Here is a 14,926-nt window from a genome sequence, read left to right on the forward strand (position 1 = left end):
TTTCGTAATAATCGCGAAAGGATCAGGCGATGGTTTCGTCTACGTTCAAAACAGCCAATTCACAATGATAAGCTGTTATCTTACACCGAACGACAATATAGATGAATTCACCCGGAAACTGGAAAGTATTGAAGACAAAGCCCTTAGTTTAGAGGGACGACTAATAATAGCGGGAGACTTTAACTCAAAAGCAACCGAATGGGGCTCGACGACAACGAACTCAAGAGGTAGACGAGTGCTGGACATGGCAGCCAGACTAGGTTTAGTGGTACTCAACACAGGAACGACTACGTACCGAAAGCCAGGTTGTGAAGGCACAACACCCGACATAACCCTAGCATCGGAAAGCATAGTCTCCTTTACTAAAGACTGGAGAGTCCTGGAAGATTACAATGGGAATGACCATCAATACATCACGTTTTGCATTGAAATGGAAAACCAAAGAGTGCGTGAAAATCGAAATAAAAGTACACGCAAATGGAACATAAGCAAGCTAAACCCAGCGACGCTCCTTGCAACTATTGACGAAAATAAAACGACGATCTGTACGAATAGTACAGCAAAAACACTAGTCAAGACCACAATGCAATGCATTACGATAGGTTGCAACGCATCTATGCCTAAAATAGATAAGAACAAAAAAAGAAATGCTGTATACTGGTGGACACATGAGATCGCAGAACTTAGAGATATGTGCATCCATAAGCGTAGAAAGTATACTAGAGCCAGAAGATTGGGCCCGGCGATACCGGAATCCGAAGAATACAAAAAGAGCAGAAAAAAACTGAGGAAAGCCATAAGTCAAAGCAAAAAAGACAAATGGGAAGAGCTACGAAACGATCTAAACAATAACCCATGGGGGCTGGGTTACAAAATCGTTATGAAAAAGCTAGGAGCCAAATCCCCTGCTGCTGATATGGAAACCGAAGTGGTAAGCAAAATAGTCGACACACTCTTCCCAACACACTGTGCTGAGAGGGAAGAACTCGAGCATGAAGCAACGGAACCTGTCCCATTCACAGAAGAAGAACTAATAGATGCTGCAAAAGCAATGAAATGCAATAAAGCGCCAGGACCTGATGGCATAGTTGCAGAAATATTGAAACTATTGGCAATCGAACGCCCTCTTTTGCTGCTAAACATGTACAACGCATGCCTAAAAGAAGGAAATTTTCCAGAAATATGGAAAAAACCAAAACTGGTACTAATCAGTAAGGGGAAGGGAGACCCAACATTAGCGTCCTCTTATAGACCGTTATGTATGCTGGATAGCGCAGGAAAACTCTTTGAGAAACTGATAAAGCATAGGCTTAGCGAAGCCGTAGAGAACAGTGGCGGCCTCTCCGACAGGCAGCACGGTTTTAGAAGAGGCAAATCCACCTTAGGAGCCATCCAAGATGTAATAGCTAACGTAGAACATGCCCAGGCGGGTAATCGATACTCCAAACGCTTAGTATTACTAGCCACACTGGATATTAGAAATACTTTCAACAGTTTAAGCTGGAACGACGTAATTGAAGCCTTAAAGGTAACATTTAAGATCCCGAATAATCTATTGAAGATTATTCGTAGCTATCTCAGCAATCGCGTGCTCTTATACGAAACGCGAGAAGGGTGTAAGACTAAACAAATAACAGCAGGTGCGGCTCAAGGATCAGTACTTGGACCTGAACTCTGGAATATAAGCTACGATGAAATCCTTCGAATAGAGATGCCTGAGGATGTGCATTTAGTGGGATACGCAGATGACATTGCAGCTGTAATAATCGCCCGAAACACCGACGAAGCCAAAAGAAAGTTAAATCAGGTGATGATCCGAGTCCAGACATGGCTAGAAGACCACGGATTAAAGCTGGCCACAGAGAAAACAGAGCTAATCCTTCTAACGAACAGACGTATCCCATTAGAAGTAGACATACAAGTACTTGATGCCACTTTATCCACAAAAAGAGTGGTCAAGTACCTAGGAGTGCAATTAGACACAAGGCTAACCTACTGGGCGCATATAAACCATGCTGCCACAAGAGCTGCCAAGGTAAGCGGCATGTTAAGTAAGCTCATGGCAAACCTTGGAGGTCCAACGCAGAACAAGCGCAAACTTTTAATGGACACGACGAACTCGATTCTCTTATACGGATGCGAAATATGGGCAGATTCGCTTAAGGTGCAATGCCGGCGGAAAATTCTGCAATCTGTGCAACGCACCTGTGCTCTCAGAGTGGCTTCGTCATACAGAACAGTATCTGAAGCAGCGGTGTTAGTTATCAGCGGAACCATCCCTATAGATATTCTAGCACAAGAGCGTAAACGGAGATGGGAGGCAAAAAACACAGGAATCCCAGTACCATACTTCTCCGATAATAGAGTTCAAACACTCACACTTTGGCAGGCAAGATGGAACTCTGAAAAGTATGGTAGATGGACAGCGAGACTAATACCCGATCTAAAAAAGTGGGTAGAAAGAAAGCACGGTGAGGTTAACTATTACCTCACACAGTTTTTGTCTGGACATGGGTCCTTTCGTAAGTATCTGTGGCGAATGGGAAAAGTGAGCCAACCAAACTGCATGTATGGAGATACTGAGTATGATGATGCGGAACACACCTTCTTTAAATGCGAGAGGTGGAACGTAGAGAGAACAGGTCTGCAGCGAGCTATCGGTGTATTTACACCTGAAGAAATTATCGAGAAAATGATGATAGACGAAGAAAAATGGAATGCCGTCGCAAATTTTGTGGAGGATATTATCCGAAAAAAGAAGCGCGAAATGGAAAGCTATGCTGAAGAGCATTGAGCATAGGCTTCTCAAAACAGGCGACCCTGGACGCAGGGTGAGTAAGTAAGTGTCCTTCTTAGGACGCCGTCTTGGCCCTCTACCTCGAAGCAATAAGCAATGCGGAAGCAGTCCCGGGGTGGAGGGAAAAATCCAAGAGAAGAGGAGGGATATTTTTAGTGGAATCACCGCACACGTAGTAGCGACGGTTACTATATGGTGCGAAGGCACTTTTAACCCAACCTCACCGCCCAAAAAAAAGAAAAAAAAAAAAAACTATAGCTAATAATAACCAGTAGAGGAGTTTGGATACCATTATATACAGCAAAGTCAAGTAGATCGGGAGATTTCAATGGATCACTTGGCCAATAAGTAGGCTCTCCAGTAGATAACGTTTTGTAGTTGTTTTTAACTAAGCACTTATAAAGCTCTCTTCCCTTCGGGTTTGGTATACGTGATCCCCACCATGTATGTTTGGCGTTGTAGTCACCCCCTACCAGAAATCTTGTACCAAGAGTATTGAAAAAAGTGTCGTATTCAGGTGTTGCAATGCTATGCCTGGGAGGCGAATACAGTGCATAAATGTGTATGTCAATATTATTGCATTTTATTTTAATCCCAGCGGCTTGTATTGAATTCGTTTTAGTTGGCTCTAGTACATCATACTTTATGTTTGATTTTACTAATACAGCACAACCAGCATGAGCCCTGTTACTTGGATGGTTAGTGGCAACAATATCATAATTTTTTATATTAAATATAATAAGTTCTACTTGTAAAATGTGTCTCTGAAACTAGCATGATGTCAATAAAATTATCATTTAAAAATACTTCAGTTTCCTGTGTGTGACGGGATAAGCCGTTGGCATTTCATATTGCTATACTGAGATCTATTTGCATAGTTTCACAATAAGTAAAGACATCAAATTAAGTAAAGTGTTTGTTAGTTCAATTCGCTTCGATAATAATCGCTCAATATTGTCCATTTGTGTATTTGTATTATTGTTGGCGCCTCTACCTTTCAAAATGTTAGAATATGACTCTTCGTTGTTGTTATTGTCACCTGGAACATTGCTAGTGTTTTGCTTATTTGTGTTTACACTCTCTTTCGTATGGCTGGAAGCTGTCGGTTTATTCCTCGTTAGCTGCTGATAAACTATACATCCTTTGTAATTAGCAGTGTGGTGTTGTTGGCAGTGTACACACGTTGGCAAGGCGTCTTTAGGTTTTTTGCATTCAGCTGTTGGGTGCATTTGACTACATTTTACACATTTAAATGGTTTTCTGCAGTAAGATTTAGTATGCCCAAATTCTTGGCATCTTTAGCATTGGATCATGTCATTTGTTTGTCTAGGAGGTTCTATTTTAATAACAGCGTTATTTAAATGTCTCAACTCATAAATTTTTTTGTTGTTGGCGCTTGGCTCCAAGTCAACAAACATTGATAAGGGCTGTTTAGATAGTCTACTTTTGACATTATATATGTTTCGCACGCTATGACCCAGTTGTGTAATCTCACTTTTAATATCTTCTATAGGAGTAGAATAGTGCAAACCTTTTAAAACTACTTTATAGGAGCCTTCTTGTTTAAGTTGATACGTATGATAACTTAACTTGCCAATTTCTAATTGTTTTACATGTTTTCTATAAGAATCTACGTTATTTATAATAAGTCAGATTTGTCCGTCTTTAAGCGACTTATGTATAACTAAATTCTTTCTTAGGAACTAAGGTACAAACATATGTTATCACATCACTTATATGTATTTACAACTCCTGGGATTATCAGTGATGGTAGTTTGGGAATGCTGGTTGTTGTTGTTTCGTTCGCTTCCATATTGCTCTCACGAGTTTCGGGAATATCATCATCATCATCACTCAGAAGATCGTATCGGTTAGGCTGCATTAATTTTTTTTTTTTGTTTTTGTGAATACAAGCCAGGAGACTCATTGCTGACACGCTTTCCATTTTTGTTAATGACATTTTGCCAGTTGTAGAGATTACTCTCACCTTCCGCGTTCATTCAACACGTTTAAATAAATTTCTCTCGCACTATGCTTTGTTACTACTTTGTTTTTTGAGTGAAAACTTCTTTAGAATCGTTGGGAGTGATTTGAGGAAAAGTGAAACGAAAAAGCGACCCTCTTGGCTACGAAGCGTTATATTATATGTTGATATAAACGTAGCGACGAACTAAATAAAAATAACTTTTATTTTTTCTTGTGATTCGAACCAAGGATTTTGGATCGGAAGCTCACATTGCTAGTCGCTCGGCTACCGCGCCATGCTGTCGTCGCCGGCCTGAAAGTTATTTAGTTACGAAGCGTTATATTATATGTTGATATAAATATTATATGTTGATATAAATAATTTTTGTGAGCGTGTAATTCTCAAAAGGTTTATTAGAAAATCTATTGACTAGGTAGTGTGGTATCTGTTCTTATCAGCTTAACATCTGATAGATCCTCCATCGGAGGACAACAAATGTTAAACTGATTTTTGGAAATGCGCGGAGTGTTTTAGGGACTTGCTCTCCACCTCTGCCACGGGTCGGCCCGGTATTGCAGTACCGCCGGGATTTCGGCCTTGAATAAATACAAGAAGAAATATACTAATACATTTAGCTTTGGTGGGAAGAGGCATAAATTTTTATATGAATACAAGTAGACGAAAATGGAATTTTTTTTTTTTTTGAAATTTGCATTGTAGGACATTTCTGATTATTTATTGAAAACAGTTTTTTGGTTTAGATACTGAAAGTCAGTTTAAGTGAATCGGTATAAATATTTCGTACATTAATTTTTGTGAGCGTGTAATTCTCAAAAGGTTTATTAGAAAATCTATTGACTAGGTAGTGTGGTATCTGTTTTTATCAGCTTAACATCTGATAGATCCTCCATCGGAGGACAACAAATGTTAAACTGATTTTAGGAAATGGGCGTAGTGTTTTAGGGGCTTGCTCTCCACCTCTGCCACGGGTTGGCGCGGTATTGCAGTACCGCTGGGATTTCGGCCTTGAATAAATACAAGAAGAAATATATTAATACATTTAGCTTTGGTGGGAAGAGACATAAATTTTTATATGAATACAAGTAGACGAAAATGGAAGAAATTTGTAAGTCTGTTTCTTCGGTCCGTTTGGGTATTTTTTTTGACAACATCGAAACCAAAGCATTTGTATCATATTTTATCTATCATAAGCCACTCGTACATTTGTTGAAATTGAAAACATTGAGGATGAATAATGATAAAATGAAGAAAATAAAATATGAACTTTATAGCAATATTATAATGAACCTATAATTATCCCGCTCCTAATGCTGCTTTCGTCTTATTCTCTCTCAGTTTGTTTTACGGAAGGTTTCACTTCTATCGAGTCTAACCGTTAGACTGGTTTTTATTGTTAAATTTTCCGCTTAACTTTGCACAAAGTACGTCTGTTCGCAGGCACAATTAGCACGAGACTGATGCATGTATAAGCAGAGAATGTTAATGGACAAACCTTTCAAAACCCAATTGTACTAAAAGTAGTTAACAGTCACATCTGCACCTTCTCATGTCATTAACATATTCTGGTATTACAGCATCGCCACCGATTCTAGCGTTACTTATTTTCAAAATAAAGAAACTTTGCCGAAGGAACCATACCTCTAAAACGAATTCTGATGCCCCCAAGGCATAGTCCACCATGAGTACCTTCCATCGGGCCAGACAGTCAATAAAGAATATTATTTATCCGTTTTGAAGCCTTTGAGAGATGCTGTATGTTGCAAACGGCCGGAAATGTGAGCAAGCAATTCTTGGATTTTGCGAGATGATAACGCGCCATCGGGCCGATCAAAAAGATCAAAGAGAATACGACGAAGGAGCTGAAGGCCATGTCGGCCTGCCGGGGGTGTTTGGAGGACTGGCTTAAACGTTGGCACATGTGTGTTGCTTCAGACGGATCATATTTTGAAGGAGGTAATATAAATTTGCCTGAAATTGAACTCTGTTATGTTTTATTTAAACATTCCCTGTACTATTTGATCATTGGGTACATATATGCCACTTTGCGAACAGAAATGTGTGATTCGCTGGATTTGTTCAAGGAATCTAAGTCGCATTAACTCGCGACTGTCGCACAGTTAGAAGACATATTTACATACATATAAGGGTCCATACATACATACGGAGCCGCGGCCACTCGACATGACAAAAATTTAAGATTTATCAAATAGTGGCAAATAATTCCACGCGAAATATTCCAATATTGACTATTTTTGAATGGTCGCGAAAATTGGCATATGGGCGGCTCGTTTTATGAATGAAATTTAAACATGAGCTCGAACTTATGAATGAACTTTTTGTTTTTGTTCTAAATTGTTCAGCGCCGTCGCTGATAGAATCATGGCCGCTGCGACTGCGTCTACGAATGTATTTTGTTTTTGTAGTCGCTAGGCTTAGATTTTAGCTTTGGGCGACATGCGCATGTGAGGTATGTGTTTTTAGAATGTGTGGTGGCAAAGCGGCCATCGCGTTGCGCTTGCTGTTGCTTTTGCGTCTATCGAAGTATTGTGTTTTTGTAAGTACAATATTAGGAATATCGACTGGTGAAAGACAAAAGTACACGGAAGCAAGAAGGGAGCGCTGTGCTCGCGCATATAATTATGCATGAATATATGAACGTACATGGATGTAGTAAATATGAATACAATTATTTTGTAGGAAGTTTAGAAGGCAAGTAGGTATACTCGTATATAAATGTATATATGCTAGGACATAAAGTGGGTATATATACATACATAGAGCAGAATTGTTTTTGCACTTGTTAGGAAGAAACTCGTTCACTAGTGCGTATGTGTATTTGATTTCTTGTAAGAATGTGATGTGCTGTGACATGTGCACGTACATAAATCAAGGTTATTGGGCATACATGCGTATGTACATACATATGAAAGGAAGATGATGTTCTTGCGCTTGTGCATTATTGTTTTTCATATACAAATGTACATACATACATATGTATGTAAATACTGTCGAATACATAAACTATAAATTGACATACAATATAAAATAAGTGTTGATTTATCTTAAACCGTTTTATTTTCTGAATGCAAATATGTACCTCCTATTGACATGTACATATATATTATATACTTATGTTGTCATATACCATCATTTATGTACATATAAAGTATACGTTCATTTATTTAATAAGACTATGAATAAGTTCCTGCGGTTTTACAACAGATGGCGTAACTTGATTATTATTCCATCGATCCACATTTCCAAACATTCATTGGAGAGCTACTGTCGTAAGGCACAAACGTCAGTATAAGTTTTTTATTTGAAGCGTAAACAACAATATCTTTACCACACTTGAAAATGTCGAATTTCGTGCCAAATAATGTGTTTTTGCGGGGAATTCTTCTTCATTATTTTAATATGAAGAAATAAGCAGCCGAAAGTCATCGTATCTTGGTGGAAGTTTATGGTGAGCATGCTCTAGCTGAGCGAACGTGCCAGAAGTGGTTTGCACGCTTTAAAAGTGGTGATTTTGGCTTGGAAGACGAAGAACGCGAGGGTGCGCCGCCAAAGTTCATGGATACCGAATTGGAGGAATTGCTCGATCAAGATCCGGCTCAAACGCAAGAAGAGGTTGCAAAAACTTTGGGAGTTGATCAATCAACCATTTCCAAACGTTTAAAAGCCATGGGAATGATCCGAAAGGTAGGCCATTGGGTGCCGTATGAATTGAAGCCAAGAGACGTTGAACGCCGTTTTATGGCATGCGAACAACTGCTTCAACGGCACAAAAGAAAGGGTTTTTTGCATCGAATTGTGACTGGCGATGAAAAGTGGGTCCATTACGACAATCCAAAACGTCGGGCAACGTATGGATACCCTGGCCATGCTTCAACATCGACGTCGGCGCAGAATATTCATGGCCTGAAGGTTATGCTGTGTATCTGGTGGGACCAGCTGGGTGTTGTGTATTATGAGCTACTGAAACCGAATGAAACGATTACGGGGGATGTCTACCGACGACAATTGATGCGTTTGAGCCGAGCACTACGAGAAAAACGGCCGCAATACGCCGATAGACACGACAAAGTTATTTTGCAACATGACAATGCTCGGCCACATGTTGCACAAGTGGTCAAAACATACTTAGAAACGCTCAAATGGGATGTCCTACCCCACCCGCCGTATAGTCCAGACCTTGCGCCATCCGATTACTATCTCTTCCGATCGATGCAACATGGCCTGGCTGACCAGCACTTCCGTAATTACGATGAAGTCAAAAAATGGATCGATTCGTGGATTGCGGCAAAACCGACCGAATTTTTCACAAAGGGAATCCGTGAATTGCCAGAAAGATGGGAAAAAGTAGTAGCAAGCGATGAACAATACTTTGAATATTAAATTTGTAACCATTTTACGTCAATAAAGTTTCAAATTTCGAAAAAAACCGCACGAACTTATTCATAGTCCTATTACATATGTGTGTAACGAAAAACTTCATGAATTACTTTTAGAACTTTATTAAAATTAATTCGCGTCGCGCGCATGCACAAAACCTTGGTTCACAACGCAGGCGCAGAAATAAACGCACTGCGTATTTATCCTCCCCATTTTACTCGGCATCAATTCTCGGTGCAAATATTTGCTGTGTTTTTTTTTTTAAATGTGTTTTTTTAATGCAATCGTAAAACAATTTGTAATAAATTTTATGTATCCGCTTATCATTTCAAAAGTAACAAAATGGTAAAAAAATAAGCAGTCGAAGAAATAAACGCACCGCCTATTTTTCCTCGCCATATGTTAGACTCGATATCAATTCCCGGCGCCCACTTTTTTTTTATAATTTTTTTTCTTTTAATTAGTTTTTTTTTTTTAATGTAATTGAAAAAAAATGTTGTGTAATAAATTTTACGTATTCGCTTATTATTCAAAAACACGAAAATAGTAAAACTTAGTTGGTTTAATGTCGAGGTGAGAAATGTGTTGTGGGTTGAGGTGGGTGTTTTCAATTTTTGTGTGGGCAAAACTCAGTGTGGTGTCTATAAACTCGGTGTGCTAAATTCCCTTACTTCAAATCTTTCATATCTCAAGTGTACTAAAAAAAGTTAACAGCAACAATTGCACTTTCTCGTTCCATTAACATTCTCTGATTAAACCCGACCGCATAACAACAAAGTTAGGAGTGGTATTTCATGCATCAAGCCCCACATCGAATCGAACGAGCCTCAATGACATTTTACATATTGGACCCACGCTTCAAAAGGACTTAGTTCGTCTTATTCTAAAATGGATTTATTTTCAACGCAGATATTCAAATAATGTATCGACAGATACATGTCGACCCGAAACACACCCGTTTCCAAAGAATACTCTTGAGAAAATCTATCGAAGACCCAATAGAAGACTTTGAACTCCAAACAGTTACGTTCGGTATAAATTGCGCACTATATTAAGCCATTCGAACCCTTTTAAAGCTAGCCGATTAAGTTCAAAATACACACCCTATTGCATCGAATATTCTCCGAAAAGAAATGTACGTAGACGATGTCTTAACAGGAACCCACGACCTATCAACTGCTAAGAGAGCTAGAAATGAATTAATTTCTGCCCTAGAGTCCGCTAGATTTGCCTTACGCAAATGGACCTCAAATGACCCAGAAATATTAATAGATCTTCCTCAAGAATACAAAACAGACAAGAAATCACTGAATTCACCCGGGTTTGACAACATCAAAACCCTAGGTATTCAATGGAACTCTAAAAAAGATTCATTTTTCTTCCTCGTCAATCCAATCGAGATTAAACCCAACTACACCAAACGCGAAGTTTTATCAGCTATAGCAAAATTATTTGACACCGCCGGATGGCTTAGTCCAGTTATAATAACGGTATAAACCATTATTCAGCAAATATAGCTTGATAAATCCGACTGGGACGAAAGTCTTAAGCCACTCACGCTTCATAGATGGCTCAATTTCGTAAAAGACCACGAAAAGGCAAATAACAATGAAATACCCAGATGGACTCATTTCACGTTATCAGCAACCATCGAATTTCATGGATTTTCCGATGTCTCCGAGAAAGCTTATGCCGCAACCCTTTACATTCGAGTCACAAACCGAAGTATGGACCACCCTGCTAGTTTCGAAAACAAGAGTTGCCCCAATCAAAAGCATATCGCTGAAAAGGTTAGAACTCTGTGGAGCCGTTCTACTAGCTAAACTTGTGGACACTACCCTACCCCAATTAAGCGTAGAGAAATACAGAAGCTACTGTTGGACGGACTCAACAGTAGTTTTATCGTGGTTAAGCAAACCGCCGTGTTCTTGGGGCACATTCGTGTCTCACCGAGTCACCATCATTATGAAAAAAGTTGGAGTCGATAATGACAATCCCGTAGATTTGGCAAGCCGAGCATGTACACCCATGGAACTTCTGAATTGCGAACTCTGGTGGCATGGACCCAAATGGTTAAGATTCCAACAAAAACACTGGCCAAAAAGCTCAAAACCCCTTTACGACAACAATGGAAGTAAAACCCGTAAAGACATTCGCAATAACGACCCATGAGGATATGCTTGAAAGATTCTCTTTACTACCCAAAGCTATTCGGGTAATTGCGTATTTATTTAGATTCTTCTCAAATGCCTCACGCAGGAGACGTGAATGCCAATATTAAAGCCCAGAAATAACTCCAAGTGAATTTAAAGCGATGCGAATAAAACTGATTATTATAACCCGAAAAAAATTATTTCCCAGAAGAATATGATGCTTTGACCCAAAAGAACCAGATACCCCATAAAAATTCGTTATTGACACTTAACCCATCAATGGACTCGAACAAAATAATGCAAGTTGACGGACGATTAAGCAATTCCGCCGTACTATCTTATAACGAGAGACATCCGATCTTATTACCCTATAGCAGCCAAATGGCAAAGTTATTGATCCGATTTACCTGAAATCAACTGGTTCTGCGACTCATGCGAACAGAGTTTTGGATACCAAAAATAAGCACCCCCATCAAATCGGTGATCCATAATTGCAAAACTTTAATATAAGGTTGTCAAAAAAGTCTTGCGGTATTTTTATTGAATTTTCAATTGTTCATAAAATTGGTTATAGTAATGCGATTTAAGTCAAATATGCGCCGTTTTGTTCGATGACGAGTTCCCAACGAGATACCAACTTCATAATGCCCCTCTTATAGAAGCTCGCTTCCCTATTGTCAAAAAACTCGGAGAGCCAATTTTCACAGGACTCTCTTGAGGACAACTTCCGACTACCAAGCTCGTTCGCCATGGACAGAAATAGGTGGTAATCACTTGGTGCGAGATCCGGACTATACGGTGGATGCAAGAGAACCTCCCATCCGAGCTCCCGGATCTTCTGGCGCGTCACCAAAGATGTGTGTGGCCTGGCGTTGTCCTGATGGAAGACAATTCGGCCTCTGTTGATCAAAAATGGCCTCTTCTGCATGAGTGCTGCATTCAAGCGGTCCAGTTGTTGGCAGTACAGGTCCGAATTGAGCGTTTGGCCATAGGGGAGCAGCTTATAGTGGATGATTCCCTGCCAATCCCACCAAACACACAGAAGAACCTTCCTGGCCGTCAATCCAGGCTTGGCCACCGTCTGGGCAGCTTCACCGCTTTTCAACCACGACCGTTTGCACTTTACGTTGTCGTAAGTGACCCACTTTTCATCGCCAGTCACCATCCGCTTCAAAAACGGGTCGATTTTGTTGCGATTCAGAAGCGATTCGCATGCATCCATACGGGCAAAAATGTTTTTTTGCGTCAAGTCGTGGGACACCCATACATCGAGCTTCTTTTTGAATCCAAGCTTCTTCAAATGGTTTGTAACGGTTTGATGACTCATGCCCAGCTCTTGGCCGATGCTACGGCTGCTACTATGCCGGTCTCTTTCGATCAATTCAGCAATTTTATCGCAATTTTCGACGGCAGGCCTTCCGGACCGTGGCGCATCTTCGATCACCTCTGCACCAGAACGAAAACGTTGAAACCATCGTTGTGCGGTGGAAATGGAAACTGTATCGGGTCCATAAACTGCACAAAATTTTATTGGCAGCATGAGATGCATTTTTGCCTTTATCGTAGTAGTACTGTAAAATATGCCGTATTTTCTCTTTATTTTGCTCCATGTTTGCGACGCTATAACTCACGAACGACTAAAAGCAAACAACAATTAATCAAACACGTATTAGCACGTGAAAAGAGCTTTCCAAAAAGCTCTAGCGTGAACCGATGCGACGAATACAATTAGAACTACGCGCTTGCAAAGACAAGCTTGCGGAAATACCGCAAGACTTTTTTGACAACCTTATATTACACAAGAAGGCACAACATACACAAATAATGGCGGCACTTCCAGCTGAGGGGACAACCCTATTTCCCGTCACAGGAATAGATTTCGCAGGACCTTATGATATCAAAAATTACACTGGAAGAGCATGCCTAATAACTAAAGGATACGTCGAACCCGTCAGCAATCTTACGACACAAGCTTTCATGGCCGCATTTGTACGTTTCTTTTCCAGGCGCGAATGTCCTTCCAACCTCAACTCGAACAACGGAACAAACTTCGTAGGAGGTGCCAAAGTATTAATCGCCGAGAATTTCTCAAAACGCTACAAACACAAGTAATAGCCAGTTATGGACACCAAAACATCAATTGGTACTTTAATCCCACAAGAGCTCCACACATGGGTGAACTATGAGAAGCAGGTGTAAAAAGTTTCAAAGCCCATTTAAAAAAGATATGAACATCAAGCAAAAGTTTGAGGCAGTAACAACACACAAATATTGCATTAATTGCTTGGCCAGATCGCACCGGACAAAGCATTGTACGAGTAAGAAGAGGTGTTCCACATGCAATGGAAAGCATCATTCTACCCTGCATGGGCACCCCAGATTATACACTCACGTCGCGGAAACGTAGGGACTTCGAAAGGTCGAAACCCATCCAAGCAGACCCTTATACCAACGGAATTCATCCGCATAAAACAAGATGACAAATGGCATAAGGTCAAAGCCCTAATAAATCCGACGCAAAAAGTAACCACCATCGGCTCAGAATTAGTGAGAAGATTGAGGTTGCCGATAACGTATTTGAACGAATAACGTATCTGCAATCTCAAAATCGGATCGCTAACCGAAAAGCAGATGCGACTTAAATCTCACGCCTTAATCTCGAAGGATTTACCCACACGACTCTATGAGCAGGACCTAAGTGACGAGGTTCGAAAACGTTTCGATCACTTAGTCCTCGCTGACCCTTCTTTCAACAGGAAACAGAGAACGTAAATTGATAGAGAAGGCTTAGGAACGAATGAGCAGGTTAAATGTCAAATGCTAACAAAACGCGGGTAAGAAATTTTTACTATTTGACGACGGACTTGGAAAAGTGAACAGAAGAGAATTAACATAGCGGAGCATAGTCAACAGAATTAAATATAGCGTTTGCATTGAAATGTAAAATGCTATGATTTGGTGTTAGGCAAAAGAAAATAACAGCAGACTTGTACATTTTTTTTTCATGCTTATTTGCCGTCGGCATTTTGCATGCGCAAATGGGTTACTTCTTGTGAGATGAATAAATTAATTCTAAGTATATGCATGCATGAATGTGAAATTTTAAGTATCTAATTAACTAAATTGTATTGATATTAAATGTATTATCAAAATTACCTCAAAATATTCACATAAGAAATTGACTTTGTAAACCATACATTTGCATCAAGGGTTATTATTCAACAATACATATGTATCCTTTTTAAATTATTATGTATACATGTATGTATATTCATATACTACAAAGTGTTGAATACAAATAACATCTACCATCCATATTCATGTGGGCAGAAAAAAATCTTGACCTGCCTCAAAACACAGCTCATATGCATATGTATCTACATATGTATGTAAAAAAATTCAAGAGCAAATAGACAAACATATGCAAACATATTCCTAACATATGCAAAAAAAGAACTCATCTAAACGGTATGCGTTTACATGTTTACATATATATATGTAAGTATGCATATATGATGTTTCTATTCTAAGCAAAACAATGCATATTCGTATATACATAATACATATAACCGCACATACTTACTTTATGCCTCT

The 14,926-nt window shown here is 39.6% G+C and overlaps 2 non-coding genes and 1 pseudogene across 2 annotated transcripts; all 3 read left to right on the plus strand.

Moving 5' to 3' along the window:
• The first annotated feature begins 5,172 nt into the window (after nucleotides 1-5,172).
• On the plus strand, nucleotides 5,173-5,368 carry LOC129250904 (U2 spliceosomal RNA). Its single transcript, XR_008582840.1, has one exon. It is a non-coding gene; the product is annotated as a U2 spliceosomal RNA (small nuclear RNA).
• A 233-nt stretch (nucleotides 5,369-5,601) lies between these two features.
• LOC129250946 (U2 spliceosomal RNA) lies at nucleotides 5,602-5,797 on the plus strand. Its single transcript, XR_008582872.1, has one exon. It is a non-coding gene; the product is annotated as a U2 spliceosomal RNA (small nuclear RNA).
• Nucleotides 5,798-13,559: 7,762 nt separating this feature from the next.
• On the plus strand, nucleotides 13,560-14,104 carry LOC129250254 (uncharacterized; annotated as a pseudogene).
• Nucleotides 14,105-14,926: the final 822 nt, after the last annotated feature.

This window comes from Anastrepha obliqua, chromosome 6 (genome assembly GCF_027943255.1).
Source record: "Anastrepha obliqua isolate idAnaObli1 chromosome 6, idAnaObli1_1.0, whole genome shotgun sequence".
NCBI classification, from domain to species: Eukaryota; Metazoa; Arthropoda; class Insecta; order Diptera; family Tephritidae; genus Anastrepha; species Anastrepha obliqua.